The sequence below is a fragment of the Talpa occidentalis genome, unplaced genomic scaffold (genome assembly GCF_014898055.3).
Source record: "Talpa occidentalis isolate TD23 unplaced genomic scaffold, MPIMG_talOcc4v2.1 talOcc4.7, whole genome shotgun sequence".
In the NCBI taxonomy this organism is placed as follows: Eukaryota; Metazoa; Chordata; class Mammalia; order Eulipotyphla; family Talpidae; genus Talpa; species Talpa occidentalis.
In genome coordinates, this window is record NW_023605083.1 from 120,419,981 (window position 1) to 120,433,904 (window position 13,924).

General features: G+C 36.9%; 1 protein-coding gene across 3 annotated transcripts in view; it reads right to left on the reverse strand.

Annotated features, from left to right (window-relative positions):
* The window catches only part of STAT5B (signal transducer and activator of transcription 5B), a 60,212-nt gene that overhangs the window by 40,143 nt on the left and 6,145 nt on the right, over positions 1-13,924 (reverse strand). Inside the window, exon 1 of one of the 3 annotated variants that reach the window (XM_054688590.1) lies at positions 11,770-12,378. The exons of the other annotated variants lie outside the window; for them this stretch is intronic. The gene's annotated coding sequence lies outside the window, so the exon portion shown is untranslated. Of the gene's footprint in view, positions 1-11,769; positions 12,379-13,924 lie in introns of those variants that run through there. 3 annotated transcript variants of the gene reach the window in all.

Below are 13,924 nucleotides of genomic sequence, written 5' to 3' on the forward strand. Positions count from 1 at the left end.
GAAAAGGGCCGTAGGACAACAAGTGAGAAACGCAAGCATCTATTTGTGACTAGCAAACGCTACAGATACTGGCCATCTCAATTTGTGGGACGATGACGATGACGGCAGTGTACGTCGACTCACGTTTTCACAAGAAGGATGGAAAGAATGTTCTCCTAACATCCCGAAGTCCAGGGTACTGGGGTTACTGAATTCCATCACAGCCATTTCCACCTCTCCAATGGAAGTCCATCTTGGTTTTGGGCAATCTGCCATTGTGAATACTACTGTCTGGCACACTAACACCCACATTTGGAGACACAATAAAAATTCAATTTTAAAAATGCTTGCAGAGCAATTTTAAAAATGCTCAAACTCTTGAGGTTCTAAATCTAATTATTGACCCTCCATTTTACAGGGTGAAGAAATAGAGTCAAGGAAAGAAGAGCTCTGCCCCATGTAAGTGTGCAGGAGACAGAGGCAGAACTTACCTGACTAGCTCCATGTTCAATGTTCTGTTGAAGAGGCTCTAAAACAGTCCATAGACTAAGATCCTGTTTGAAATCTAAATTCCACAGGTTACTTTCAAATTACTTCCAAGGCGCATGCGCTCTCTCTCATTACAGAATTTCCCTGTTTTGTTACCACTCAGATCTCCTAGTGTATTTCTCCTTTTCCTCAACAAGTTAGTTTCTGTTTATTAAAATTTTTAGGCTCTTTCCTCCTTAGTTTTAGTTCTTACTCTTTTTTTCCATCTCTCTCCAGGTGGACTGATACAGACCCACAACTTTTATTTGGAGCATAAGATCAAGCTGTCTCTGTAGCAACTACTTAGAAAAATTGGGGAGAGGGGGGAGAAAGAAAAAAGGAAGGAAGGAGGGAAGGGGAAGCAGAGAGGCTAGAAAAGAAGGGAAAGGAAGGGAGATAGGGAGAGAGAAAGGGAAGATACAAGAAGAATAGGAAAACAAAGAAAAAAGTATAAGACTAAAATTTCTAAATGAAATTGCTATTGAAGAAACCTCTCTTGTAGCTATGGTCTCTTATGCAGAGTTTTTCTTAATGTCTATACAACTATGACAGTGTATCAGTAGTTTTCCATTCATAATTAGGCTGTAAGAAGAAGAACAATTTGCTTATGAAACATGGAGAAAGACTAATCTCTGATATTACTGTTGGTGCAGGTTTATCAGCAAGACATGGAGGACGTAAGCCTACAGACATACAGATGAGGAATCACATTCCCAGAGCTTTAATAACCCCCTAGTGGTATGTAACAAACTGTAGGATTGACTGGTCTTTGGCTACCTACTGTGCATGCATCACTGGCTAGTTCTAGGTACCAGAAAAAAAATTTTTAAAAACCAGAGAAAAGAAAAACTGTCAAAAAGATAAATGTTGTATGCTTTCACTTACATGGGGTACCTAGAATGGCTAAACATATATAGAATGGTGGTGGCCAGGGTCTGGGGGACAGAAAGATAGGAAGCTGTTCTTTGATGGGTACAGTTTCAGTTAGGGATGATCAAACAGTTCTGGAGATGGGTCGTGTGCTGGGAGCATGACATTACGAATGGACTCAATACCATTTAACTTTGCCCTTAAAGATGGTTAAAATGGAAAATTTAAACACACATAGATATAATACAGGAAAATCTGTACTGGGGAGGGGGTTCTTGCCTAGTGAACTAAAATTTCTTTCATCTTTAACTCTATCATTTAAAGGAAACCAAGAGAATTGACTTTCCCCCTCTTTTCTTTCTTCAAAGTGATAGGCACACTTTCAGCCCTTCTAAGGATGAAGCAGTCTCTACATATAACCCCTTATTGAGATTAAAGGGGAGTAAATGGAATTAAGCTGCTATCAGAGATGAGCATCTGCCTACTGTAAACAACCCTTTCCTAGAAACAATAAGGATTTAACACATGTTCAATAAGCATCCGTTATATGACAGGTTCTACCCAGGTATCGATATAAGGGGTAAACAAAACAGACATGCCTTTTATGGAACTTAAATTCTAATGTCTAATATTAAATACTTTAAAGTTTAAGTAAATGTAGCCTATACTATTATTTCTAATTTTTGTTACTTTTCTTCTTTTTATTTTAGGGGAAAAGGATATTACCTGACTACTACAGAATCTTTTAGGTAAACAGCAAAGCCTGGGCATCTAAGAACATCTGGAGGGCTTCCCTGGTGGCACAAGGGTCTCCCTGGTCTCAGCACTATGAAGCTATGGCAGCCACTGCAGCACAAGTTCAATCCCCGGCCAGGGAGCTGACCAACATGGCAGCAGACTTCTCCTGTCTCTCTCACTGCTGCCTTCAGCAGTATATTTCAGTAGACCTGCCTGTTCTGCTCCCCACTCTGTCTCTGGTGAATCCTCTAACCCCTGCACCTCTGGCCTACACCCCAGCTCTTGTATGCATAAATAAATAAAAATAAATCTTTTTTTAAAATCTGGAAAAAAAATTTTAAAAGCATTTGAATACAATCAAAACAACAAGGGCAGTGACTGATTTTTGCAAAAGGCTTGGTTGGCAGTGTAGAAACAAGTTCTGATAAAACCAAGACATCTGTTCCTCTCTGCTGAGAGCTGATCACCTTTATGGAACTATAGTATCTGCAAAATGAATCTGGTCTAATCAGGATCCCACAGTTAAGATCACTTCTTTATGGTATTAGGACAGCTTTATTCTATGATACATGGTTTTAGAGGATAACTTTCATACTTGCCACTAATAAAATCATTTATTCTTCAAAGATTATTTACAGATTCAGTCTCTACAAGGTTCTAAAAATACAGCATGGAGTTAAAAATCCACAACAGGACTTGTGCTTCCACCTGTCAATGTGCAGCAGTGGGAGGCAGTAGGTGGCCAGCAGGCATTTAGCTTCCTCTTCTTCCCATGGAATAAAATATAGCTCATAGCCTACTGAAACAACAAATACCACCATAGTGAAAACCTAGGTATAACAGAAATATTTTTAAATACTTAAAAATTCCCCAACTGTTTCTCAATTCAATGCAAAAATCTTTTGTGGAATCAATAGAATGAATTTTATAACAAAAGAATCTGACTGCTTGGTGCATAATTCTTATGTGTACATTTTCATCTTTAAGGGATGATTTTAAATATTCTAAGATGGGTTGCCATATTATATTTGGAAGAAAAGGATTTTACTTTATGGAAATAGCCTCAGTTTTATTTTAGGAATAATTTTATATTCAATAAACTGTATCAGGATTTTTTTTTTGTTTTTTTTTTTTTGTTTTTTGTGGGACCCTCGCCGGTGGCCGGGATTCGAACTGGCGCTGCAGAGGCTGCGGGCAGCCTCGCAACCCAGCACTCAACCACTGTGCCACCAGGGGAGGCCCTCTGGATGTTTTTTAAGCATTATAATTAAGCTACTTTGGGCACTGTATTAAAATACAGGTGTTCCTGGGCCTCCCCAGTGGCGCAGCAGGTTGAGTGCAGTGCTGTGAAGCTGTCCACAGCCTCTGCAGCGCAGGTTCGATTCCCGGCCAACCAGGTTGATACCCACATGGTGCGGTGGACCTCTCCTGCCTTGCCCACTGCTCCCCTCAGCAGTGCTTTCGGTCCGTTTGCCTGTTCTGCTCCCCGCTCTGTCTCTGGTGAATCCTCTTACCCTCCTGTGCCTCTGGCCTGTACCCAGGCTCTTGCATAAGTAAATAAAATCTTTTAAAAAATTATTTGAAAAAATAAATAAATAAAGGGTGTTCCTAAAGCTCTGTTCACCTAGTAGTAAAAGCTACTGTTTTAACATTAAACAGTCTACTAATATGGCTTAGATGTCAGCCAATATTCAGAGAAAAGCAGAAGTTTATTCATTTTTTCAAATTTTCCTTCTAAAACCAGAGATCTAAACAGACCATGAAGATAAAGGTCTGAAGGCAGGCCTGCAGAATGGGGGGAGATGGGAATTATGCAGCAGGTAGGTCCTAGAAACTCTCCAAGTCTGCCTTCTGAGGCTCTGTTTGTTCAGTTTTCCATACATTATTGGAGTTATCATCACCTCCTCCATAAGACAGCTAAAAATTACTTCCCTCCCTTAGGTATCTCTTAAGACTAAACTAATAGGTGGGAAGAGGGGATGCCTTTTGAAGGAAAAATCTCATTTGTAAGCGCTCACATTTTAAGCACTGACATTAAGTATACTATAAAAATCAATAGTAGCTGAAACCAGATGACTACAGTTCTTTTCTAGGCAAACTCAGTCTCAAAAACACCTCCCTACCTTTGAGCAAAACAAAATGACAAAAATATTCTGCCAAAAAGGACTTGATAGTTGAGCTATACCTAAAACAGAATGGGTTTGTTCCAGAGTTATAAGCAAGGTTATAGGAGACAAGAGACACTTTAGGCAAGGCATCAAACCCAAAACTCAGGCCCCTACACCTTTCTTTAATTAAAACAACAAGCAACCCCCAATCTCTTCCCTGCACACTTCCTGGGTTGCCTTACAAATAAAATCATATTCCAAGATGCACTTGCACATTTGTTGTATGGACAGGGCACATTTCCCCAGAGATACGAAGTTATAAAGAGATAAAAAGTTGCTAGGTGAGTCTGTAAAGTTGATTTACAATGCTTCAAAACCTAATTACCCTTTATAATTTTGTTTTTAAAGGAGAAGATGCTAAATCTTTAGTCAGGGGAGATCATTAGTAACAAAGCAATGGTTCTAGCACGGCTGTTCCCCATGCCAGCTCCACACAGGAGAGACTGATCTTCCACTCCCCAAAGAGCCCGGCCTCTGAGAGCAGGCACCCCAAGGATGTGGCTGATGCTTCAACCAGACCTCAGTGCTGCAATTTGCAGAAAAGGAGGTGCACATGTATACATCTGTGTGTTCTGGGGTGGAATTTGGTGGGAAACTTTAGGGGTATCACCTTCAGGTAAGAGTGACTGGTGCTCCCATATGGAAAAGTGGCTTCAGTTCCCAGGCCATATTTGTATTTGAGTCGTTTGTAAACTAGATGTTAAAAGTAGGAAGCCTCCTGTATTTTGTTTTATTTATTTATTTTTAGAGGCATGTTTTTATTTATTTATTTATTTGTTTGTTTTGTGTTTATACAAGCACTGGGTACAGTCAGAAGCGCGGGAGGGTGAGAGAATTCACCAGAGCCAGAGCAGGGAGCAGAGCAGGCAGAAGGACCAAAGTACACTGCTGAGGGGAGCAGCGGGCAGCAGGAGAGGTCTGCACGCCATGTGGGACCCTCCTCCGGTGGCCGGGGAGCAGCCGGGGATGGAACCGGTGCTGCAGAGGCCGCGGGCAGCTTCGCAACCCAGCGCTCAACCGCTGCGCCACCAGGGAGGCCCAAGCCTCCTGTATTTTGTTTGTCTAGAAGGACTAACTGCACTGTCCTGTATGACAGACACAATACGCAGGTGCCACTGGGTACTTGAAATGTCACTAACGTGACTGAAGAACTAAACTTTTCATTTTAGTTAACGTAAATGTTAACAAAAACTGATGCTTGATTCAGTTATTGGAAAACTTTTAAGTATGTTTGTAACAACTTGGGCACGTGAATCTACTTTTTCAACCGTATCACCTAAGTTTTATTAAATCTGAACACGGTTCATGTATTTCTGGTAAAAATTTTACACACAAATTAAAATATACTATAAATTTAAAATACAGACCAAATGTTGTGGACTCAGTACAAAAAAAAGAAAAGCAAAATATCTCATTAACAGTTTTTACACTGATTACATGTTGAAATGGCAATATTTTGGATATACTGGGTTAAAGAAAATGTATTAGTAAAGTTGATTTCACTAATTCAGAAAGACAATTTACCAGATGGTTCATTCATAATAACCAAAGAAAACACACTGGTAAAACACAACAAAACAACTCTTAGACTCTATGAAAAATATGGTGGCACCAAGGTTGGAGGGTAGCAGGGGAGAAGGAGAAGGGGAGAAGGGATAAACATGCAAGGTTGTGGCACTGGGGCTTCGGTGGTGGGTGGGTGAAGTTGGTGCACATGCTAAGGGGTGAAGAAGCACCCAAGAAAGTACGGTGTTGTTAATAAATGATAAGTCAATAAAATCTGATTTAAAAAATAAACACAATTAATTTCAACTTTTTAAAACTTTTTTAAAGTTTGAAGTTTGGCTATTGAAAATTATATTTGTACCGGACAATGCTAATCTATAATAAATGTTTTACATATTCCTAAATAATGCTTTACAGTTTTCTAGTTCACATGTGTCTTACCTACAACATTTAAATTTTCCTTCTATATTTTGCTTAGAATGAGCAAAAAATTGAAAGCAATATTAAATTCTTAAATTACAAAATTTATAGTCTTGCTATACCTACTGAAAATTTTAAATGAAACTACACTATTTTAAGTGGAAAACATAGAGAGGATTTTTTTTTTTTTTAGTACTTATTTATGCATACAAGAACTGCGGTGTAGGCCAGAGGTGCAGGGAATGAGAGGATTCACCAGAGACAGAGTAGGGAGCAGGACAGATGGACCCACTGAAATACACTGCTGAAGGGAGCAGCGGGTATGACAGGAGAGGTCTGCTGTGCCATGTGGGTCAGCTCCCTGGCCGGGAATTGAACCCATGCTATAGTGGCTGGTGATAGCTTGATGGCACTGTGTCTTTTAACCCCTGTGCCACCAGCGAGGCCCCTAGAGTATGATTTTTAAAAATTATTCTGTCACATAATCTCTATAGAAAGATATGTTTAAGACAACTAAATCTCATGACTTTTTAATGGAATGACTGGTGATGATCTACCATCTGTTCAAACAATGTGAAATTCATTCTGAGTTATATTAAAAAATCTATCCTAATCCATGCAGCATTCTCATTTCTCTGACTTATTCTCTGAACAAAATATAATGATCAAATAAATTGTCCAAAAATTAAGATGATGTGGTATATTCAGAGATATACTGATTTATGGAACAGCACAGGCAAGAAGCAGATCTGAACATATATGAAGACTCAGTATGTGATAAAGATGGCTTTTCACTTCAATGGGGAAAAGAGAACGCTGGTGCAAAATGGTTGATTTTTTTATAATTGACTAGCCATGTAGAATTGATTTAAGGTAAAATTGTTAATACATGCAAAACATTTAGCTGAGGACTTGGCACACAATAAGTGAGCACACAATAAGTTTTGCTATTTTCAGGAAAACAAAACTACATTCACCTCGCTTCTTATATAGAAATAAATTCCAAATGGATCTAGAGACTTAATGAAATAAATCCATAAAATATTCTAAATCAGGGGACTCCCTGGTAGTGCAAGGGATTAAGCCTCAGCACTATGAAGCTACTGGCAGCACGAGTTCGATCCCCAGCCAAGGAGCTGACCCACATGGTGCAGCAGACCTCTCCTGTCTCACCTGCTGCTCCCCTCACCAGTATATTTCAGTCAATCTGCCTGTCTGTTCCCCACTCTGTCTCTGGTGAATCCTCTCACCCCTGCACCTCTGGCCTGTACCCCAGTTCTTGTATGCATAAATAAATAAATCTTTTAAAAAATATTCTAAAACAAAATGCCAATGAAAATTTTACAATCTTTGGGTAGAGGAGGTTTACCTAAATGTCTTGCATGTCGGGCCTCCCTGGTGTTGCAAGGGGTTAAACACCACACTATGAAGCAATCCGCAGTTTCTGCAGCACCAGTTCAATCCCTGGCCGCCCACGGAGCAACCCACATGGCAATGCAGACCTCTCCTGTTTTGCCTGCTGCTCCCATCAGCAGTGTATTTTGGTCAGTCTGCCTGTTCTGTTCCCCACTCTGTCTCTGGTGAGTCCTCTCACCCCCCACATCTCTGGCCTGTACCCCAGCTCTTGTATGCATAAATAAATAAATCTTTAAAAAAAATGTGTTGCATGTCTTGACAGCCATCAGAGAAGAAAAAACTATTAGATAAAAAAGTTAACAGTTTTGTGCTGCAAAAAAATACTAAACATAGTTGAAATCTGTCCCCACCCAAAAAAAAAAAAAAATCTAAGAGGAAATTACTCATAATATTTAAGACAACAAGATCTTTGGGAAAACTCAAACACCTAAAATAGAAAAACAAACTGATTATACAAAAAGGCAAATCACAAGGAGGAAACAAGATGGTAATACACATGTGAAACAAAGAAATACAAACGAAAGTCATAGACCAGCAAACACATAAAGGCTGTTAACACTCACATTATAAACAATGTGGGGAAGTGGCCAACCCTGTCAAGCATTATTAACTGGTGGGCATGTTGACTGGAATAGTCATTTTGGAGGGCAGTTTGGCACTATCTATACAAATGACTCAGCAACTCCACTTCTAGAACTTCCATTAAGTAGATGGTCTGATAAATGTGAAAAACCCACTCAGCTCAAGAAACTGTAATGCTGGAGTAAAATACTGGAAACTACCTAAATATCCATTAATAGATTAATAATGGGTTAACTAAATTATTTAGGGCTATAGATATAGTGAAACATAGACCTTAAGAATGCTGAAGTAGATTGATATTTATTGAGTTCCAGGGGAAACAAGTCCCTCCTGAGCTCCTAGAAAATAAGACCATATGAGATGTTTATTTTAACCATAAATTTGGATTGTTATCTCTTCTCCATATTCCTCAACCAGCATTACCCGTGTTAGTGGGGAGCTGGTTGCTCATGTCGGAGGCTCATAATCTGATTCCATGAATCTCTATACAAAAATGTGTGTGTGTGTGTGTGTATATATACACACATGTGTATATATATACACACACACAACACCCATATATATATATATACATACACAAAAAATATATATATACAAATATATATATATATACAAAAATATACATATACATGGGTGTTTTTTTACTGGGCAGAGAATCTCAAAAGGCCTCCTTACCCCAAATGGTTAAGAACCACTGGCATATATAGATAATTTGTTAGGTCAAGTTGTTGTCTAATTTTGCCTTAAATAGCATATGTAATTATACATCCCATTAGTCAGCAAATATTATACATCCCACTAGTCAGCAAAATTATACATCCCACTAGTCAGCAAACATTTACTTAGTGTTTTCTAAGTCTTACCTTGATTGGTAACCCAATCACCATAAAATTTTGGAATAAATTTCTTTTTTTTTTTAAGATTTATTTATTTATTTATACAAGCACTGGGTACAGTCAGAAACACGGGAGGGTGAGAGAATTCACCAGAGCCAGAGCGGAGAACAGAACAGGCAGAAGGACCGAAGTACACTGCTGAGGGTAGCAGCGGGCGGCAGGCGAGGTCTGCGCGCCATGTGGGACCCTCGCTGGCAGCCAGGGATTGAACCGGCACTGCAGAGGCTGCAGGCAGCTTCGCAACCCAGCGTTCAACCGCTGCGCCACCCGGGAGGCCCTAAATTTCTTTATATACTTTGGAAGTATTTTACATACACACACACACACACACACACACACACACACACACACACACGAGACAAAAATCTGAAGATAGCCAAGTTCTCAGAATCAGATAATGACTAGAACACAATCAAGTAACAAAATTTAAAAAAGCAATAAATCATTTTATATATTATTTTTGAAATATGTTCTATAATTTATTGAGATCACATTATAAAATATAAGATGCGAGATTTGATGACCTAATGAACATGATTTTAAAAATGTCCCACGGTGTGGTGAAAATGATTCAGATACATAGGAAGAAGAATGGAGATTATCCTAACTGGTTAAATATCATTGAGATAAAACAAATTACAGGGAAATCAGCAACTATAAGTGAATTGTAAACAGAAGAAAACATAACTTTGGATTAAACAAGATCATCACACTTTCAGCTGGCAGAGAGGTAAGGGTAAACAAAAAAGAAACATAAAGTCAGCAGGTTTTATTTATGCAGGCACATCAGCAAATACACATTCATAGTTTTTAATACTATGAATGAACTACTTATGGATTTGGATTTTAAAAGCACTAAAAAGTACTGTATGATTTATTTTATGTTTTAGTATTCTCAAAACAAAAAACAAAATTCTGTAACAGTAAATTCCATTACAATAAATTACAAGGCACAATCTAAGTGAAGGTAGATTTTTACTGAGTCAAATTTTACATAAAATAAGTAGGTCTTCTCTCTCTCTCTCTCTCTCTATATATATATATATATATACATATATATAATTTTCTCTCTCACTGTATATATACACACACATATAAACACATAAACACACACACACAATTTGCTAGAAAGTGATAAGATCCAACAGCTGTGCCCACAATTCTAAAACATCAACTTGAATCTATTTTCATTTTTCTTCTTAAAATTCCTTAAAATGTTAAAATGCTTTTAAACACTAAATCTAGTTGCAAAGAAACTATTAAATATGAATTTAATTAAGGCAAAACACAAGTCTCCTGTATTAGCAATGATATATACCCAAGAGAAAGCATCTTTCACTAGAGATTTCCTTCACCAGTTAGTCCCAAATGAATACCATAATAACATTTAGAGAAGTCATTAAACATAACTAACGTAATTATAAGAAAAGAAATCCATAAACCTAGCAGCCTTTGTGGGTATCCTCAGAAAGGGAAAGCAGTACCAAGGCAAATGCAGAAAACATATCGAAATAATAAAATGTTCAGGGTGCAAAGGTAGAATAAACTAGATGAAACTGTTTCAAAAGTTAAAAAAAACCACATCTTCAACATGAAATGAATGATGAATTAGCAGAGCACATATACAAGTAAAACAAAATAATTTTTTTTGACAAGAGAAAAAAATACTCCCCAAATTTTATAGGAACATGGAGAGACCCAGTAAAACTGAGTAAGTCCTATAATTTCTTTTTATATTTATAAAACAATATACTTTTCCATCAGTTTATATACAAAAACATAGAATATTCCACCAGATACAGAAAATAACTCAGCCCTTAAATTCAAATTATTAACTTAACTCTGAAAACATTAAATACAATGAGAATGGTTTTGATATCTCTTCAACAAAAGATGTCATATAACCATACCAAACAAGTATACTATGGCAAATATTTAAAACATTACAAACTACTCATTGCTAAAAAGGGCATAGTGAAAACAAAGACAGGTTTTTTCATCCTAAGATAAATAAATCTTAATCTTAATAATCTTAAAAAAGAAGCCCCCCTCAGATTTATTGAGATATTTGACATAGTAACATTATAGAAGTTTAAGGTGTACAACCTGAAAATCTGGTATGTCTATATACATATGTTGTGAAATGATTACTACGATATGGTTAATATATCTATTACCACTGATAATTTGTGTGTGTGTGGCCAGTAGTTTTAAGATTTACTCTCTTAGCAACTTAAAAACTGACAAGACAGTATTGTTAAGTGTAGTCACCAGGCTGCAGCACTTCACATCCCCAGAACTTACTCATCTTATGACTGGAAGCTTGTACCCTTTGACCACCTTCCCCCATTTCTCCAGTCCCTGCCCCACAACCACCAATCTGTTCTGTTTTTGAGTTCGGTTTTTTCAGAGTACACAAATAAGTGAAATCATACAGGACTTCTCTTTCTCTACGTGACTTATTTTACTTAACAAAATGCCCTCAAGAGTCATCCAGGTTGTCACAAATAGAATTTCCTTCTCTTTAATGGCTAAGTAATATTCCATATATACATGTACACCTCATATTTTCTATATCCATGTATTAAAAATAACATTTTTTTGATTGCAAAAGTAGTCCCGGATTATTACAGAAAAATGAGAAGATATTAGAAACACAAACATACCAGGTTCCCATACCCCAGAAGAAATCTTTTTTCAATGCCTGTTTTTTGCCCCAAGCACAACTGTGATTGTTTTTTTATTTAGTAATATACTGTGACCTTTACCTACGTCATTAAATATTGTTTTGTAACATTTTTAAATGGCTGAATAGTATTTCATTGTACAGATATGCCTCAGTTTAGTTTAGTTATCCTGTAATGCTAAAAAATGATGTATCCAATTTACTGCTATTTTAAATAACATAAGAGGAATATCCTTGTATACAAATAGTGAATGCATTTCAGATTATGTCATCTAGATGGAATTGTTAGGTCAAAGAGTATGAAATTTTTAAGGCTTTCAATATATGTATCAAACTGCTCTTCAAAAAAAAAGGTATCAATTTACATTCCAACTAATGAGTATGAAGGTGCCAGTTTCCCCACATTCCTAAGCAATGCCGTTTTTCACTTTTTTCGATACTTTTAGCCTTTGTAAACTAGAAAAACTATACCACTGCTTCTGCCCACATTTCTTAATTTCTGAACATACTTTTACATGATTACTGGCCATTTGTGTTTCTTCTTTTATTCTTTTCCTATTGAGGGAACTATCTTTTTCTAATTATATACATACGTGTGTGTGTATATATATATTTTATTTATCAAGACTATTAGCCCCCCCTAATCTTTTGTCATATATGCTAAAAATATTTTCTTCTCTTGTCATTTACCTTTGGTTCCTGGCATTTTTGCCATAAAGAAGTTCTTAATAATTCTTATGCATTTATACATATGTATCAATTTTTAATGAGTTACTCCATAAAAACCACTGTTTTTTATGTTCGTCCTGTTCAAATTTAACCAGAACATAATGTTAAGTTCTGTCCAAACTAGACCTCTCACATTGGGTAACAAAAATTCAAAACTGTAAATTTTAAGGAAGTCACTTTTTTAGGACAAAATGTAAAATGTGTGCTAAGGAAATAAGTGACTTATTTAAGAACCCACTCCTTTAAAATTATATGCTTTGCTCTGGAATTGCAAAATCAAAGGATCATGCCTCCTCACCAGCACAGCATGTTAACTGCATTCATCTATTCAGGAAGCCAAATATCTCCTATTTTGTTTTGATACCTTCAAAAGTTAAGGAGGAAGGCCAATACAATGGAATTAGTATTCTTGGGACGTTTAAACTCACTGCAGTATAAACTCACCTTCAAAATAAACGTATGCTCGGCTTCTCCATGTATCACCACATAAGTGAAACACAACAAGTAATGAGGAAATATTTTTATTGTAACCCTGTATATTAAATCCTCTGCCCCTTTGAGGACCAGGCTCTGTAATGTCCAATTCTCACTGTAATTCTTCCTCATTTTCTGCTAGAAACATCACAAATCTAAACATCATAACAACATAAACCTACCAGGTGGGCAAAGTGACTCTGATTTTGTGAAGAGCTGTGTATTTCTGTAGACCCCTGGTGTGCTACTTTTCTCAAGCTTAAAAGGTGACCAAAAAATTGTTAGAAACATGAAACAAAATGAAGAAATAGAACTGGAATTACTTCTGAAAGAAAATCTTACCAATTTTAAACTACAGATGAATATCCTGTAGAATGTTCTGTTATAAAGTTGATTAATTCCAACTTTTAGCATTTTAACAGATGAGTGCTTAACAGTTTCTTTTTATAATGTGACTATAGCACCTGTGAATGTAACTTATTTTCCCCAGGCTGTATTTTTAAATCCTACTCTTTATAAAAACATAGTGATTTGCCACCGGCTATAGGCTCTGAATTTTAGACAACACAAAAGAGTTTTTCACAAACTTTCTAATTTACTCTCATCTGAAGACTGGAAAACCCCACTCAAAGCTTTTAAAACTCATCAGACATAGAAAACAACAGAAAAAAAATAACCAATTTTAATTGTAGGATCTTACTGACACAAACATAAGGAAATTCTGAGTTATAGATACTTCGCATTAAGCTTTTTCCACTGACACTGTAATTTCTGTCAACATTCAAAGAAAATTCAACCCTGGTCAAAGGTGACAGTTTGACAATTCTGGAAGCTAACATCCTCTGTTTATTTGAACAAGCTTATAATCTGCCCAGGGAATTGAAGTTTTTCTCACCCCTGACTTGATCTCTCAGGTTCAGATCAGTAAACTT